Here is a 16,243-nt window from a genome sequence, read left to right as displayed (position 1 = left end):
TTTTCAATTACCTAGTTTACCAGTTCCACTGTGACAAATTTTCAACCACATACTGCAGATAAGAGCAGTCAGTGCTGCAAAAGTCTGCTTTCTGATTAGTAGAACTACTCACAGATTGAAAGCTGCTTTTTCTATATTCCTTCATAATGATTACGATTTAATACAAAAGGTGGTTGATAAAGAACATGGCCTAGTTAGCGCGGCTATGCCCACTGAGGCATAGCAACTGCCTTATGACCGTCTGCCACTGAAAGAACTACTTACGAGAGAGAAAAGAACCTTTACCACAGACTTACTGTGTACAATCCTGGCCGCAGCAATACGGAGCACATTTCAGCGAGGAAGACTTGTCACGCATTACCTAATAAATTCTGGGAAATACCTGATGCACACGTTAGCATATGCCACTAGTGTGATCCTGTATGAACCTAAGTAACTATTATATCTTCTCTACAGAAAGCGTGAGAAATTTCAAGTACTAGCGTTGTGCTCCATAATAGTTCGGCCAAGCCTGTACACCAGAGAAGTATTATAGCTAAAAAGATGGCTTCTGGGTGAAGGCGGCATTGTAGGTAAAAAGTAATTCCACATCTGCAGTACTTACCTGCAAAGTAGTTATCCAGTGTGCAATCTCTCTACGGAAGAGTTTGTCTGACTCCCCATGCTGCACTGGCTGTATAGTCCTGCAAGTTCGAACAGATGCTCAATGCAACTGACCTGCAATACACTCGGGTAGAGAATAGAAAGCAACAACTGACTTCTGCCTTGAGCCCGCAGCCTTGTGATAGGTGCTGTAGAGGAAATACAGCACTTGGCGGACAGTGGCTGAAGCTTGTCTTCCCCTGAAGTGGCTCCTGTTGTAAAAGCACAAAGCAGTAATCTATGCATATCAAAACAACCTTTGCACTATAGGCTCCCAAACCACTGCGCAGTGGCACTGCTGGGATGGATGTATGTATGTATGTATGTATGTATGTATGTATGTATGTATGTATGTATGTATGTATGTATGTATGTATGTATGTATGTATGTATGTATGTATGTATGTATGTATGTATGTATGTATGTATGGATGGATGGATGGATGGATGGATGGATGGATGGATGGATGGATGGATGGATGGATGGATGGATGGATGGATGGATGGATGGATGGATGGATGGATGGATGGATGGATGGATGGATGGATTGATGGATGGATGGATGGATGGATGGATGGATGGATGGATGGATGAATGGATGGATGGATGGATGGATGGATGGATGGATGGATGGATGGATGGATGGATGGATGGATGGATGGATGGATGGATGGATGGATGGATATATGTATGTATGTATGTATGGATGGATGGATGGATGGATGGATGGATGGATGGATGGATGGATGGATGGATGGATGGATGGATGGATGGATGGATGGATGGATGGATGGATGGATGGATGGATGGATGGATGGATGGATGGGTGGGTGGATGGATGGATGGATGGATGGATGGATGGATGGATGGATGGATGGATGGATGGATGGATGGATGGATGGATGGATGGATGGATGGATGGATGGATGGATGGATGGATGGATGGATGGATGGATGGATGGATGGAAGGATGGATGGATGGAATATAGGAGCGTCCCCTTTGAAACGGGGTGGTAGCAGTAGCTATCATGCTCATTTGGGCGCTGGGATGGATGGAAGGATGGGATATAGGAGTGTCCCCTTTGAAACAGGATGGTAGCAGTAGCTATCATGCTCTTTTTTCTACCATCATTCTATTTATTAAATTTTTGTTTCTACATTACTAACATTATGTCACTTCTCTGCTTTTAAGCCACCAATCTTCCAGTCGTTTTTTTGCTAGTTTCCACCGCCGGTTTATTCACCCGGCCACTGGTATCTCTAAACCCCAGAGCTTCAGGAACAGTGATTGTGCCTGCATCAACTTCCGGGCGCTGCTCCTGACTGACAGCGCCATCTATGGCAGAAAAATAGAAACTGGGAATATGGGGGCCACACTGGCAAGGGACCGAAATCATGCAAGGGACACACTGCACACTGCAGCTAGGAATCACTTCTGTTTATCTTCGCAAGATGGCAGCGCAATAAATTTCAAGCGCTTCTTGTAAGTCCTGGGAGGTGGCAGCACCTCGCAGTGAGCATGCGTCATTAGGGCGAGAGATTTCAAACGGAGGATTGAAACTTTAACGGTACGGCAAAAACATTGCGGGACGAAAAACCGCCGCCATACATTTACGGCAAAAACCCTCGAAGGGTTAAATAAATAAATATTAAATAAATAAAGTGTAAAACACCATCCATGTGCCTCTGAAACGCTAATGAGTCATACCCTTACAGTGGAGCTTAATTTACCTCTAATGTTTGGTTTGTTGGTTTCATTTATGGGGTTTAAAATCTCAATGCGATTCAGGCTATGAGAGACTCCATAGTGGAGAGAGGGCTCTGGAAGTTTTTGACACCTGGGGTGTTTTAATGTGCATTGACATTGGACAACACACGGGGCCCCTGCTTTTTGCCTCCATCGAAAATATAATTTTTGGTATACGCTCGAACTAGTACTGAACTTCCATAAGCACTACAAATCAAAGCACTGAATGGCGCACTCGATCGATGTTCTGCGCTGTCAGATAACGCTTTGTTTTCACATGGCATCCTTGTAAAGATACTAGTGTTCTCTTGAGAGGAATGTCAATGGCATGAAAAAAAAACATTTGTTTGTGGCAGTGGTATCCATCCACTGAAACTGTTCATGAGGCAGCGGAACATTGTAAGCTCTGGAAAGCTAGGTTGGGAAGCTAGCTCTGAAGAAGCTAGTCTCATGTACTTTGGTTCTCACGCCGTTTGGAATTTCGTAAGAATACGGGCTTTACTAGAGCACTACCGGTTGTTCAAACGCAGTGTTCAGTGCTGATGGCACCAAACCAATGCACACAATGTACAAGCGTAAATAACTAAGGTACAAACACATGCAAAACAATATTAAGAAAATTTTAAAAAGTTTTAGTGCTTTATGTTCCTTTGTATCCGCTCCCGGAGGATTGAACAGGGATGCTAAGGAAAGTTTGGGAAGCTAATAGCACTTTTAAGATGGCAGTAAAAGTCAGCGCTAGCTGATATTTCCGCATTCAATGCAGGCATGATAATCCCATGAAAAGTGAGAGCTTTTGTTTCGAGACAGAAGATGCCCTTGCAAAGCTGGAATTTGCACTCACTTCAAAATGAAGCTGCTATGGCCTTAATGAGAGCAGTAAACTCATGCTCCAGTGAAGCAATAGCCATTGTTTTGACCTCTTTGCCCACGAGTTGTAAAAGCATTCATACTATTGATGTAGTGATTCGGCAAATCAGTGGGTCACTTCGGAACCCACGAGAAATGCTTTCCAGCGAGCAAGAATTCATTTTTTATTTAATGGGCAGCTTCCACTTTTTAAATGACCTGTTAGCCTGTTCACCAGTCAAGAAAAGCATTTTTGAAAGAAAACCTACTGAATCAAATCCTTTATCTTTTCCTACAAAGATATCCACTGAGAGAGCATGCGCGCTTGGCACTGCTCCCCTCCTGCTCCCCGCTCGCACTCAAGGGAGCATACGCGCATGAGCTACTGGTGCTACCACCGGTGTCTGGCCTGCAGCATCTGTCGCGCTTTTCCCCATTAACCTGGACAGCTCGCCGCCAGGCGAGGCGCAGCGCTGGTGCCGCGCTCCGAAACTTGAGCTTGGGTTCCCTATTCTCTCGGTACATGACTGAATGAGATGGCTAACTTTCCTTAAGTGCCTTGCAAGCATGGTGCACAAAAGAAAACAGTTCAGTTATTGTAAATTAGGAGATAAACAACTAGTTACTTTGTTAGAAACATAGCCTTACAACACAAACTAAATGCAAAATGGAAGGAAACTAGATAGACAGCTCATGCATGTGCAATTTTATTATCTGTGACCTTATCAAACAGCCCTTTATAAATAAACTAAGACAATGCTGCCAACTTGATAAACCGCCCAAGGTTGCTGCAAGCCTGAAATTCTTATACAAATATATCTTGGTGGTCACCAGAATAGAACAGTTATGTTTTACAATCTGGTTTCATGCTCAACTATCAGTATAGCAACTCCTAAAGAAGAGCACAAGCCAGAAGCCATTATTTGCGAATCTAAAAGAAAAAAAAAATCTTACAAATCTTCGAAGGTCAAAGAAATAAAAAAAGGCACATACTGTGAAAGCTTAGTGCCCTCAGGTAAACTGAAGTGGAGAGCGTCAAGGCAGCCCAGCAAGAGGGCCTCCATTCCTGCGTAAGCTATGAACCGTTAGAATCTCATGACAAGGCTCAAAATGTAAACTACATGAAGGAGAGAACAGGCAAATGAAAATAACTAACAAGCACATCTATAATGACTTTCAAGGCATGAAGCTCTACTATTTCAATTCAGTGCACAACACCTTAGTTCACTCATAGCTCATTGCAGGGTTCACCAAAGTTTGTGTCACATATTCATGACTTTATTATGTGTGACAAAATTTCAATATTGGTGTTCTAGTCGAAAAGCAGCTACCATGCCCAAATGAAAGCGATTGGGTTCATTTTCAAATTTCTAACAGGTCTTTTCTTTTTCACTGCAAGTGCCAGTTGACAGAACAATTTTTTTTAACTTTATTAAAGTTATAACTTCTCTCCTAATCCTTCATTGATAAGCTGTTAGCATCCATGTGCACAGTTTAGCAATTCAAATGGGAGATGAGACAAGGCACAGCACTGTTGAAGCAGACCAGACAGAAGCAGTTTTCTCCACTGCACAAGTTTTAACAGGTTAACGCTTCTCCCTACCACACAGCATGAATATCATAAGAGCCACGTGCTCGGATGAATGAAAGCGTCTGCGACAGAGTTCAATCTATCCTGTTTCCTGGTCACATGACCAATCTATTCAACAATGATAACTTTCATATACTTCAGAATTTTACTTTGACATTGCGCACACATATGCAACAATGCGAGTATAGGCAGAAAGTCTTCTGGAGGCCTGACAAGACCGACACCCTACTGAGAGACACTTGGCAAAAGCAGCAGTGAACACAATAAGGAAAAAACACAAAACATTGAAAATATGAGAGAAAAAACAGGAATAGCATCAGCTTTCACAATAAGGAGGTATGTTCCGAGTGAACAGAATTTGGTTCACAGTATTTTAACATTTTCGTATAAATTGTTCAGGTGCAAGTAATACCCAGCAGTCAGTGTAACGTGTGTTGTTTACACAGATTTGTAATGTTAATGAGACAAGGTCTTCGAGATATGAGTCGTTTTTCAATATGCTAATGTGGTAGCATTACATAAGAATGGAACTGCGTAAGGCAGTGATAGGTATAAGCATATTGACTGAAGCTTGGTTTTGTGTGGGCATAAAATTGAGCATTAGTAATAATATGTGCTGTTTTCCCTGTAGCCTAAAAAGAATGCTGCAGCGAGTTTGCGTAGCAATGCACTCAGTAGCTGGAAACAACTCAACATAGAAAAGAACAATGAATTATAAAGAAGCAATTTAATGCCTTGAGGCAAAAGGGATCATAGTCATGATATCAAGCTGATTGTGCGAGCAAGTTTGGAACGAATGTGGCTGATACGCGATTTACAGTACACATTCTTGTAGAAAACAATGCCTAGGCTTTTTATTGGTGCCATCCCTGTGTTAGAGCAGCAAATGCATAGGTTGGTATCAAGTATCTATGATCTTGTTTCGAGGTATAAATAATAAGCCTTTTGTCTTGAGTGTGTCAAGATTCAATGGACTTGAAATGATCCAGTGTTTCGCAAATCTAGTACCTTCTTAGCTTTCATTGCAGTTCAAGTAGTAACAGGCCAGGAAAAAGCAAACTACTGTCATGCCATAAATTATGAAGTGGGCAAATGTATCAATGCTAACTATGTCAATGATGTATATGTTAAATGATAAGGGTTTCAAAATGCTGCTTTGCAAAACATCGCACTGGCCTCTTTTCAGCTCAGATTTGAAATTAATAAAGGAGTATAGACACCAAATTTTGGTGACATTTTTCTTCTTGTTAATGACGCATAAGACATTCCTGTATGTCAATCTGCACGCAGTTTTCGTCTACGAGGTCGCAGCCATTGCTCTGCTATTGAAACCGTAACAGGTGAGAAAAGAAATATGATTATAAATTATTCAGCAGTCGTAGGCGAATATGATGTGGTGATCCGTAAGCGGTAATGTCTTAAGCATCATAATAAAGGAGAAAACATGAAACCGAACATTAGGTGTCTATAGTTCTTTAATATGAAGCTGCTGATGTCAATTATGCAAGCAACTCTGTGAAAGAACTATGAAGCTAAAATGAAAACCATATTATTCTAGTTCTAATCTAATATATAATATCCCCTTCCCCCTGCCCCACACCCCCGTCTCTGTTTCCCAGGCTCATACCCTTCACAAAATTCAAACAAACACACTCATTACACCAGCAAGACTGTACCTATACCGTTTCTGTTCTGATTAATCGTGCCCCAACTGCCCTGAGCTTTATGCGGATCTTGCACACTGCCTCTTCTACTGCCCTGTCGCCGTCCAAACTTCTTTCTACCCCACTCCCTCATCCCCAGTCCTCTCCTGGCATACCTGGCTGGCTTCTCCTTACGAAGAGGACCAGCTCGGCCTGGTGTGGCAGGCGAACTTCATTTTGAGCAGTTGATTTCTGCTCTAAAATAATGTGCTTTTACTACTACTACTACTACTACTATAATATTCTAGTTCTATTCTAATATGCAACTCTTACCGAAAGTAAGAGTTGCATGGTTAATGGTATCAAATGCCTTTGAGAACTGTTAACGTGAAGAGATGGGCTTGTTGGTCTTGGTACGACAAATGCACATTTCAGCACAAAACACACAGGATGAAGAAGTTTAGCGTTTGTCCTGCGTCTGTCTTCTTTCTTCGTCCTATGTTTTTTTTTTGCGCTGAAATATGCATTCACCTTTGAGAAGTTGATATGTAATGCCAGTATATACTCTTTATATATATATATACTCTATATATATATATATATATTTATATATACTCTTTATATATAGTATATACTCTCAAAAGCTTCCTAAATGAATCCTTTCTGGGGAAGTAATGCATTTTCTGTTGAGCAGTTGTTAGTATATCTAAATTGATATAGTGTTTGCTTTTTTAAAAGCCTGCTCATTCTCTCATGAAATAGTTTTCCAAGAGCCTTGGAGAAAACGGGAAGAATTTATATTGGCTTGTAGTTAGACATGCAGCTGGTACTGCCCCCTTTGAAAATAACAGAAACTTTAGCGACCTCTAGCCCTTTAGGGCAAAAGCCTGTCAGGAATACTAAACTTAGATCATTTTAAATGCTGTTTATAATATGAAGGACATGATTTAACGGAAGTGTTTGTAACTCGTCCACTTCACAAGTTCTGCTACTTTTAGGGGAACTTCGGCAGTGGTTATTATAGCAAGAAAGCACCATCGCATGTACCAAGTTTCATTTGGTCCATTAAATAATTTAAAATATTTGACGCAAGGCATAACTTGCTGCGTGTAGGTTGGCTGTAGAAGTCTTTTCGTGTGGCTAGGAGGAATGGATGGAGTGCCATAATCGCAATATTATTAAAGACTCGTCACAGTTCTCTCTGGGTATGAGTGAACACAAGAGATATTAAACAATAACTGCGCATGACAGAACATGAAAGAAACTCAAGTTATAGACAACAATAAAAATATTGGCTTGTAGTTAGACATGCAGCTGGTACTGCCCCTTTTGAAAATAACAGAAACTTTAGCGACCTCTAGCCCTTTAGGGCAAAAGCCTGTCAGGAATACTAAACTTAGATCATTTTAAATGCTGTTTATAATATGAAGGACATGATTTAATGGAAGTGTTTGTAACTCGTCTACTTCACAAGTTCTGCTACTTTTAGGGGAACTTCGGCAGTGGTTATTATAGCAAGGAAGCACCATCGCATGTACCAAGTTTCATTTGGTCCATTAAATAATTTAAAATATTTGACGCAAGGCATAACTTGCTGCGTGTAGGTTGGCTGTAGAAGTCTTTTCGTATGGCTAGGAGGAATGGATGGAGTGCCATAATAGCAATATTATTAAAGACTCATCACAGTTCTCTCTGGGTATGAGTGAACACAAGAGATATTAAACAATAACTGCGCATGACAGAACATGAAAGAAACTCAAGTTATAGACAACAATAAAAATATTGGCTTGTAGTTAGACATGCAGCTGGTACTGCCCCCTTTGAAAATAACAGAAACTTTAGCGACCTCTAGCCCTTTAGGGCAAAAGCCTGTCAGGAATACTAAACTTAGATCATTTTAAATGCTGTTTATAATATGAAGGACATGATTTAATGGAAGTGTTTGTAACTCGTCCACTTCACAAGTTCTGCTACTTTTAGGGGAACTTCGGCAGTGGTTATTATAGCAAGGAAGCACCATCGCATGTACCAAGTTTCATTTGGTCCATTAAATAATTTAAAATATTTGACGCAAGGCATAACTTGCTGCGTGTAGGTTGGCTGTAGAAGTCTTTTCGTATGGCTAGGAGGAATGGATGGAGTGCCATAATAGCAATATTATTAAAGACTCATCACAGTTCTCTCTGGGTATGAGTGAACACAAGAGATATTAAACAATAACTGCGCATGACAGAACATGAAAGAAACTCAAGTTATAGACAACAATAAAAATAAAAATATAATTTGTACATTCACTAATGGAAGACAAGAACTCTTCAGTACTCATACAATGAATTCTAGGAATGACTCTAAACATGCACTTTCTTGCCAAAAACATATAATCATGCACTATTATTTTGCTGATATTACATTTACTGCCCAATAAACAATCCGAATGACATCAACATCCTTCAAGATCTTGTTCGCATCGAGAAATGGTGCAGAACTAGACTTACGTCACTAAATAGTACTAAAACCTTTCTTTCCATTGCCAGTGAAACCATCAGGATAATACTTACAGAATTGCCTCTAACCTTACAATATCAACTGACACCTACAAATACCTAGGTACTTGATTTAACCTGGTCCCATCACATACATCAGGTTACTAATTCAGCAAATCAAGTCCTAGGGTATTTACGGTGTAACCCTTCATTAGCCCCCAATTCTATAAAACTTCTTGCTTACTTAAATTTTATTTGTTGTGTTTCTGCACTAAAATCTCAGCTCAATCTTCCCACACTAGTCTGTCATCACAAAATCGCCCGTCTTTTCGTTTCCCTGTATCACAGATTTTACCTCACCTTCACCCACAATGCTCCCCCTATTATACCGGTGTCACACGAACACTTCTGATCCTCATTGAACTAAATCTACATTGAGGCTTTCAAGAAGGATTGAAGCATCCGGAGCTACACGGGCATTTTGAATGACCATTGAGGAGTAGTTCCAAGCATGGTGTCGATATTATAAAAACTTTAATATAATGTTAGCATGCACTTAATGCATTTTTGCATTAATATTTAAGGCTTTATTGCATTTAAAAGTTGCCGTGTGGCAGCTTCAATCTGCATTGAATGGAATGCAGATCGAGTTCGATGAGGACCGCAATTGTTCATGTGACAGGTACTACATGCGCTCATCTAATATCCCGCAACTCCCATCCTAATGCAGTTTACCCTAAGCAATCTCGCACTGCAACATATCAAGTCTTTTTTCATCAGAACAGCTGATGACTGGAATGACCTTCCATCCGAAGTGGCGACCATCATCAATTTGCTTCACATCAAATCTGCCATCAAAGGTAATCTGTATCTGCATTAATATTCCTTTGCAAGCCCACCCCTCATATAATGTCCCTCATGGACCTTTGAGGAACAATTAATAAATACTGTTAAAATATATGTGCATAAAAATTGAATTTCCAGAATGATAGCTACTAACAAGAACTAAGCTATGCTAATATGGCTTATTTGTTTATTGATTAATTTATGTATTCATTACAAGTACCCTATGGGCCTTGCGGGCATTACATAAGGGAGGATTCGTGAAATAAGCAATAAATTTACAATGCAAGAAAACCTTTGAACTGAAATAAGCCTACTAAGAAGCCATGAAAAATTCGATATCAATATCAGGAGCAGATTTTTGTAGACTAAGGAAAATACACGTCTAGCAAAACAGGGACATATAGTAGTTCGAAAAAGATCAGATGCCCCAGTGGGAAGTTATGAAACATGGAATAGTGCAACAATTCAGAGCGCGTAATGGTCGACAAGCGCACACAGAGACAAATTGAAGAGTTAAAAACAGCAACGAAATTTATCTGCTGACCCAAGGACGCAGAACCGAATCCAGACTTAAAAACTGATCTATGCGTTGTGCGATGCCAGTGCTAGTTTGGCACGTAATCTAAATTAATCCAGAAAAGGTACAGTTTTCCTAGATTCTGCAGCCACAAAGGTTTGTAAGCACCATCATAAAATGGTAAAAAAAAAATTAGTCTATTATTCCGAGATAAAAATTAAAACTGCATATAAATGCACATAAAGTAATTTCGCACACAGCCATCAGGCTCCACACACTGCCCACTGAAGTCGCTTTAAGTATACTGCAGAGAAATTCTAGTCTCATATTAGCTTTAGCAATTAAGTAGAATGCATATTTTTTTCAATGCGAAGAAGACAGGACAAAGGAGGGGGACAAGCTCTTATCGTCCGTTCATCCTGCGTCTCTCATTCCTTTGCCCTTTTTACGCTACAAGAATATGTATTCTACTTACCAAGCTCTATTAGGCCGCCTTTCTATGTTAATACCTTAGCAGTTACCCTGTGAAAACGAACGGTCAACTTTACACCTGGGTAAGTACGTTGTTGTCAAACCAGGCTCTGGTCAAACTGCAGGTCCCAAAGTGAGCAGCGCGTATTCCTTTTGTTCGCGTGGAGCAAAATCCTCCTCATGTTTGTGCCAGCAGTCTAATCGCTACTTGACTTTAACAATGGAGTCAATTGCGAGTCTACTGAATGGAGTTGGCACAAAACTAATCCTCGAATGCTGGAACCTTGGACTTCTACATAATAATAATAACAATAATAATTGGTTAACGGGAAAGGAAAGGCCCAGTATTTGTCACACTTGTTCTGTGGATACTTCAGCACTGTAAAGGAAAGGAGGGAAGTGGGAGTGAAAGTGGAAAGAGAGAAAGAGGAGCCGTAGTGGGGGCCACGGAGTATTTTCGACCACTTGGGAATCTTTAACGTGCAATAACATCGCATAGCCCACGGACGCTTCTTCGTTTCACCTCCATCAAAACACAGCCGCCAACGGTTGGTGTCAAACCAGTGAACTCCGGCACAGTAGTCTGGTCTGGTATCTTACCACTGTACCATCACGGCGGGACTGGGCAAATATGCGCATACTTTTGAATGAGGTATTTTTTCCATCAAAGAAGCCTAGGATCACACGCCGAGGTTAGGCTGCTAGCTTATGGCAAGTTTTCTTGGTTAATGAGTCACCATTCAATGTATCAACACATGCCTATCTGGCTCAAAGAGGCCTATTATGAGGTTTTTCAAGTACCAGAAAAAAAAGCCAGTACCTTAAAATCTGCCCATGAACTTAAATCGAGAAACTGTCTTAACATCTGGATGGAGAAATATAGCCCTGGCATGCAGAATGCGCGTTGGGAATTTCATAAATGTTGACATGAGGACTTAAGCTTTTATCAGATATATCAAACTATCTGAATATCCCTATAAAAATCTCATACAGAACTATAGCTGTGTTGGCCATGTTTATCGAACTCCCGTTAAGTGGAACATTCAATGTATCGAACTGCCCTATGCCCCAGAAAAGGGTGTGTTGTATCGTGAAGACAGCACGCAGCAATCGACTGCTCTGCAGCAGTTCTGTATTCTTTTTCATCGCTCGCTCTGCGTGCGCGCGTGCAATAACAAACACTTCGTCGTTATCACAGGGTACTTCTATTGGTATTCCCACAATAATTTAGTCTTCATGGAGCCGGGTTGGCTCAATATCCTTGAGCAGCTGCTGGCAGCACTCCGACACTGTAAAATCGCATGATACAGGGAATGTTGAGTGCACATTAATAGGGCTTTCAGTCTGGTGTGCTTTTTTTTAATACGACATTGACAATGTACTGTCATCTGCTAGCCGTACATTTGACTATCTCCGCCGACCTTTGCTGTCTCAAAGCACCGACACTAAACTCAGTGCCTACAAAGGCTTTGTTAAGACAGAATATGAGTCTTTAATTTGGAACCCTCATTCCCAAACTTAACCACCTCGAGTCCCTACAAAATAATGTGTTCCAATAAATCCTGTCCAATTACAACTGAACATCTAGTTGAAAAAATACAGCGCAGAGAAGGACGAGGACAAAATGAAGACACATAGGACACACGAGCGCTGACTTGCAACCATGTGTGTGTCCTCATGTGTCGTATGTCGCTCGTGTGTCCTATGTGTCTTCATTTTGTCCTCGTCCTTCTCTGCGCTGTATTTTTCCATCATGAATAACCAACACGCCCAGACTACTACGGTATTGAACATCTAGTGTGTCTAATAAGACGCAAACCATGTACTACCCTTGAGAAGAAAAATTGCGGCCTGTGCGCACAAAATGGCTACACAGTATGCCGGATGGTAAGGAAATCTGAAGGTGGCTCACCTGCTCCAACACTTTTGTGAAAACCTTCTGTAACTGGAAAATCTCACTCTGCCAATTCGCGGTTACGCGGCATTCCAGAAGGGTGGGCAGAGTGTGTCAACTGCGCCGCGATATTCATGGGAGCGGGGGCCGCTTTTTCGATGACGGAGGCTCCGCAGCTCAGAGGGCGCCACCAGCAAAGCCGTCCGGGCGGCAACATTCCGTTTGCAGCCCAGATGAGAGCAGACACTATCATCATCGTCGCCATCGCAAAAATGTCCCACTACATCAGTTCCTTCGTTCTCGGTTGCCGCTGGTTGCCGTGGCGTTGGTTATACCATCCATGGCTGTAGCTGAGATGTCAGACGACGCGGTCTGGGAGACACGAGAACACTATACACGAGATAGCATACAACTTCGAGTGTCTCAGAGAACTACAGTGAACAGGACATCCGACCAAACGACGCCGAAGCGTAGCTATATATTATCCGTAGAGCTTCCGTGTAAGTAATTCTATGTTATATGAAATGCGAATCACACTAGGGTTGTGGTAGTGCGCGCGGCCGGTTATCATATGTGCCAGATATACAAGTGAGACATATACCACAGAAGAACAGGGTGCTCGCATTTGGGCATAACAGCTGGTGCAATATAATACGAAACGAACTGTGGTGATCATGCAAAATAATAATAAAAAACTAAAATCTTTATTTAATGCATGCTGACTAAACTATAGTCACGCGGCACATATCTGCCGAATTTTTCAGCGCTGGAAAATATTTACTTACTGCCTCGTCCCAATGATTTTCCAGGTATGCTGTTTTTGAAAGACAGAAAAAAAAGGAACACTGTAGAATGATGGAATGCAAGGACGTTTTCAGTATACAAACGGACAAACAGGGGGCTTCTCTGCATGTCAACTTATGTTGCGGTAAAGCCCACCTATTATAATATTTTTCTACAAAAAAAGTACCCGATATCCTCTTCACTGGCTGTCATGCTGCATTGTGGGCGGAAGCCGGCAAAGCAGTGATAGGGATTGGTTAATGTGATAAAAAGATCCATGTTGAAAATTTATAACTTTTGCTACAAATATATTCTACAATTTAGCTCAAAGGACGGGATTCTGCACATATATTGGTTATGTTAATGTAAAGTGCTTGCCCGCAGTGTGAGCCGCATGCAAAGGTGATGACAAGACCTGTTTCTTATCATAGATACATGCTTCATCTATGCCAATAAACAATGAACAAGAAGCAAATCAGCAATTGCCAAATAATTCTTAGCTATAGATAGCAACATTAGAATAATAAAACTATTGTGTAAGTTGTATTATTGTTTGTGTTACGTAAGTAATTAGCTGATCTTTTCAAAGTTATAATTAATATGTTATAAATTATCAAAGAATATCATTATGTTGTATTATAAACATTATTTAACATTTCAAAGCAAAATCCCTTTGATATAGTCTTCTCTACATTGTTATGCACTTTTTCAATAATGACTATAAAACCACATAATAAAGATATACTTGAAGCAGTGGGTTGCAGAATTTATTCTTAAGGGTGGCAGAACCCATTTATAAGTGCACCGGGTGAAGATATATTTCTCTTTTGGTATTAATTTAGCAAGGGACACAAGAAAAGCAGCAGCTGTGGGAGAAGAGAACCTCAGAAAATATACTAATTGGTATTGAGAGAGGACATAATTACAAATAATCTCATATTTAAGAAAAAAAATATCTGCTGTTATGAGCTGTATAACTGTCCCTGACAATCAATCTAATTACTTCCTTTTGAAGCATTAGTAACTTGATAATGTTAGTGCTTGATGTGGTGGCCCAGACCAAATGGCAATAGTTAAAATAAGATTGAAATACTGTGTTGTAGATTATCAACTATAGATTTGGAGAAAATTCTGAGACATCTGCAAAGGACGCCAACAGACTGTGACACTCTCTTTGCAATATATGTAATCTGTTCTGTCCCTTTCGTATGTGCATCAAAAATGATGGTCAATGATTTAAAGCTTTAGATAATTTCTATTCCGTTATTAATTTTTAAGGTAAATAAAATGGGCATTGATAAAGGTACATTAAACGTCAAAAGAGATTTCTTACTATTGACAATTTTAACAAGTCCATCCGTGACTGAACAATGTTTCCTCTTTTTAATAGGTTACTTATATATGGACGAATCAGTAAGAAAAAGCTTTTATCATCATCATACAGAACATATATAACGTCAAAAAGCAAGTTTATACAACTATATCATCAATACAAGCATTAAAAAGAAACAGACCCAGAAGGCTACCCTGGGAAGCTCCACATTGTATAGTTCTTAAACCAGGCAGAATACCATCAATACAGACCGCCTGTTTACATTGACTTAGATACGATCGAAACAGAATAAAAGGAGAGCCATGGATGCTGTACCTTTCAAGTTTATTAAGTAATATTTTATGATTGAGGAGATGAAGCACTTTACTAAAGTCTAAAAACATACTTAGCATTGTATTCTTACATTCAGAACCCTGCAAAATAATTTTTTGCAGCAGCAGAGCAGATTCAGTGGACCGTCATTTGCAAAAGCCAAACTGACTGTCATTAATATTAAGAGTGTTTATTGAAGAGTTCTCAGTTTAACAATAACTAGAGCTTTTGAAGAATCTGATAGAATGGATATTGGTCCGTAGTTAGATATTTCTTTATCTCCTCCCTTAAAGATTATTGAAACCTTGGCAGCCAGGAATTATCAGCTCAGAAATGATGAAGACACAATTCGTCGTTCCTTTTCTTAAAGGAATGACCAGACAAATGAGTGCTCATCTTGTCGTTTGTTGCTATATGTGCCCCTATCCATTTTTGTGTGCTGTCATCCTGTCATGCAACACAAACATGTTCAATCCGCTACATTAGTGAGCTTCATTTCTTGTCATATAGAACACATAATTTGTTCTCAAATTGCTTCATATCTTCACATTAACACATTCTGGTGGTTGAGCTGACTGCTGTGTCAGCCACTATAGCTGACACAAGGTTGATGTGAGAACCCTCCTGCACTGGACATACAGTAGAATCCTTTATAGTAAAGTCACTGGGACCAGTAAACGTATTTACTATATCAGGGTCTTTGCTATATCAGTTGTTGGTGATGACATGGTCCTGAAGATGCTGTCTAGTAGCTGAATGGGCACTTAATGAACATGTCTTATTGCTTAATGAAAAAAACTCTGAAATAGCTTTCATCCCTCCCTTATCATCTCTTCATGCAATTTTTTTTCAGTTACAAACATTTTTTACATCTAGTGAAAGTACCTCTTAAGCATGAGGATGTGGCTACGAATACAACCAAGTTTGAATTCAAGTGAAAATCAAAGCCTTGCATCAACATGGTGTCACGTTTTGCTATTTCTGTCTTTTAAAAGGCAATAAATGATAAATGCGAGTGGCAGTCAAGTGCTGCAAGACTACACACGCTGCACCTTCACTCCTTGCCACCGCTGCCTCATGCTTTCTGCTGCACAGTGCTGGGAATGTTCGCTCGTTTCTTCCCCTTAACTA

General features: G+C 40.3%; 1 long non-coding RNA gene across 1 annotated transcript; it reads right to left on the bottom strand.

The window, feature by feature from the left end:
- Positions 1-769: 769 nt before the first annotated feature.
- LOC146183189 (uncharacterized) lies at positions 770-12,716 on the bottom strand. The gene is made up of 3 exons (XR_014708476.1): positions 12,703-12,716; positions 4,233-4,305; positions 770-854 (listed from the first exon to the last, which is right to left on the bottom strand). It is a non-coding gene; the product is annotated as an uncharacterized LOC146183189 (long non-coding RNA).
- Between the last annotated feature and the right edge of the window lie 3,527 nt (positions 12,717-16,243).

This window comes from Amblyomma maculatum, chromosome 7 (assembly GCF_055883805.1).
Source record: "Amblyomma maculatum isolate TAMU_Amacu chromosome 7, ASM5588380v1, whole genome shotgun sequence".
NCBI lineage: Eukaryota > Metazoa > Arthropoda > Arachnida > Ixodida > Ixodidae > Amblyomma > Amblyomma maculatum.
This window is presented reverse-complemented; position numbering and strand designations above follow the sequence as displayed.